General features: G+C 45.8%; 1 pseudogene; it reads left to right on the forward strand.

The window, feature by feature from the left end:
• Positions 1–309: 309 nt before the first annotated feature.
• Positions 310–771, forward strand: LOC106144219 (annotated as a pseudogene).
• The last annotated feature ends 2,491 nt before the right edge of the window (positions 772–3,262 follow it).

Here is a 3,262-nt window from a genome sequence, read left to right on the forward strand (position 1 = left end):
GAAGCAGGAGGGAGGGGTCTGGAGTACCAATACCCATTGATATAGTGCATGTCCAAAGACCTAGCTTACTTCTACTAGACCTACTAGCTAAAGGACCCACCATCTCCCAGAGGAGTCTCAGGCTAACCAATACTTTAACACACAGCCTTTGGTGTATATTTAGGATCTCAGTCAACCAGGTGTGGCCATGAATAGACATAATCCCACATACCCAGGAGGCTGAGGCAGGAGGACCAGAAGTTCAAAGCCCATTAGAGTTATATAAGACTTTGAGGCTCTTTCTCTTCCGGTCGCAGGCGCTGTGGGAGCCGCCGATTACCGTCCAGCCATGGCCAAGTCCAAGAACCACACCACACAGAACCAGTCACGGAAATGGCACAAAAACGGCATCAAGAAACCCCGGTCACAAAGATACGAATCTCTCAAGGGGGTTGACCCCAAGTTCCTGAGGAACATGCGCTTTGCCAAGAAGCACAACAAGGCCTGAAGAAGAAGCAGGCAAATAATGCAAAGGCCATGAGCGCACGTGCGGAGGCCATCAAGGCCCTGGTGAAGCCCCAGGTGGTGAAGCCCAAGGTGCCAAAGGGCCCCAGCCGCAAACTCACCCATCTGGCTTTAATTGCTCACCCCAAGTTTGGGAAACGGATTAGAAGCTACATGGCCAGGGGTCGTAGGCTCCAAAAAACAAAGCCCAAGGTTCAAACCAAGACAGAGGCCTCAGCTGCAGCTCAGGCTCCCAAAGGTGCCCAGGCCCCTGTGAAGGCCCCATAAAAAAGGTCGCAGTCTGCCAATGTGAAGACAGATGGACTGGTGTGAACACCTACACAGTATTTGCAGATGTTCAGGACCTTATGCTGTTTTTACAAATAAACTTGAGGCAAGTTCTGTTAAAAAAAAAAAAAAAAACAAACCTTTGAGGTCAGCCTGAACACCCTAGAGAAACCATGTCTCAAACCAGAGTCGGGAAAAAGGAGCTGTGTACAAGGAGTTCTGGTTTAAAGAGCACTTGACTAGCATAGACGAGGCTCATGGTTCACTCCCTAGCATCATGGGAAAAAATTTCAAAAGTCCTGCATCACAGAACTTCATTAAACTTTTTTCTAATTATCTCATCATATGTTCCTTTAGGGAAAATTCCCACACACATACAGTCCTATTTGTATACACAAAGAAGTATGCCTTAATATAGTTTAGTATCTGGTCAATACTCATAAGCCTTCCATTATTACAAGTAGGATCTCAATAGCTATTGATTTTGTTTTCCTGGATCATTTTAAATCTAAACACGTGTTTTAAGTTAGGTTAGTGCGACTATTTATTTGTAGACTTCTGTTTTTGTCTTGCTTTTGAGCAATCAATCTTAAGGCATTCTTACAATAAAGGGGAGAGGCTTTATTGGGCTTAGAGGTTGAGTGAAGTTAGTGGATCCCACGTTAGTATGCTTAGCCTTAACTCCTTTCCCAGTGACTCATCTGCTTCCAATTACTCTTAAAGCAACATGCTCTCTTTTAAAGCCCCACCTATCCCAGTGTGAATTTCCCATAAAGTCCTGTTGCAATCCCAGGGAGCAGCCAGCAGCACTTTCCTAGATGATCCCCGTCCTGTTTTAAACTCGGTGAATGAGTGAGGCCTTGATAGAAAGGAAGCAAAGATGACCTGAAATGCCCACACGGGAGCAGGGACATTAACCTTCCCTACCTTCTTCGAGGACAAATACCTCAAGATGATGGCATCAGCCTGGCTGTTGAGGACAGCGGCCTGAATATCCCATCAAGAACTCTTGTACCTAAGGTTTATACTTATTGACAAGGGCTAAGGTGATTTCTTGTGGCTGTGTTCATCCTACTGACTGAATCCATCCACTTGAAAGAGACCTCCAGAAGGGATTTTTCCCCCAAAGAATGACCATTCTGCCTCAGCCTAGAGGACCATAATCAAGGGCCCCTCACCACTACCTGGAGATGAGATTGCATAGCTCCTGGAGTGAGTTCAAGTGTAAACCTAAATGGGGTATAGTTTCCTAAGAGCTTCATGCTGTGGGTGTGATAGTAACTGGGACAGCTGGGAACTTGGGGAGAGTAGACTCATGGCCCTTCCTTCCTAAGGAAAAATAGAGACTATACCCCCATATCTTTTGTCTATACCTGGAGAAAGCAGCTAGCTTCTGTCTCCATAGGGAGGAGCTCATCCACCCAGGCAAAGGCAAAGGCTTTCATGGGTGTGAGTTCTGCAAAATATGACTTCTGGGCATGATGGTTTCAGTGTTTCTTTTAAAACATAGCTCTTCATCTTCCTTTTGCTCCTGGGTAGGGTGGGGGTGGGGTAGAATTCAGGGCTTGAATATTGTGGGGTGTCACATAGGGCCCTGTACGCAGAAGTGGGTGGTGCTTGGTGTCACACTCTGCTGCCATCATCTCAACCTTTTTCTTTTCTCTTGACATTTTGTAAGTAGCATGCAATAAAACAATGGAGCAAGCATGTCCAAGCCTGGACATTTCTAGAGACAGGACCCAGGCTCAGGCCCAGAGAGAAAGGTTGACCTGGCCATCTTGAGAATCTCAGGAGCAGCCTGGGAATCTCAGGGTCCAGACATAATGGTGACCGCAGCTGTGACCCCAGCCCTGGAGAGAAAGGATGGTCTCCATGTGGGCCAACCTTGGAAAGTGCATTTATCCATCAATGGAAATAACCTGGAGTATGTGCACCAATGTTAATTCTGTCCTGAACTCTGGGCTGGGACTCCAAGTGTCCCAGCAACAGTCAAGGAATCGTCTCAAGCTAAATGTGACCATGTAAAAAGGGGGACAGACACCAGAGCTCATTAAACTCTTACAGGAACTTAGAAACTTCAAGGGCTCAGTACTGCCTCAGAAATGGGGATTAAATGCACAAAGAGTCAAATTCAATGGAGAAGAATGCTATTTTCATATGAAGCTTCAGATAAATCCATTGTTAACAAGAAAGAGAGCCAGTCAGTGGTGGTGCATGCCTTTAAAACCAGCACTCTCAGAGGTAGAGGCAAATGGATCTCTGCAGGTCTGGTCTACAGAGCAAGTTCCAGGACAGCCAGGGGTCCACACAGATAAATTTGTCTTGAAAAAAAAAAAAAAAAGAAAGAGGATTTTAACTTTTATTTTTCCTTCATGGTGAAGACACAACAATTGAATGCAGCAACAGAGGGCAGAATAAACTCTAAGGCACAGAACTGGCTTCCCCACCTGACCTGCACAAAATGTGAGCAGAAATGCTGCAGACCACATTT

This window comes from Microtus ochrogaster, linkage group LG7_11, assembly GCF_000317375.1.
Source record: "Microtus ochrogaster isolate Prairie Vole_2 linkage group LG7_11, MicOch1.0, whole genome shotgun sequence".
NCBI classification, from domain to species: domain Eukaryota; kingdom Metazoa; phylum Chordata; class Mammalia; order Rodentia; family Cricetidae; genus Microtus; species Microtus ochrogaster.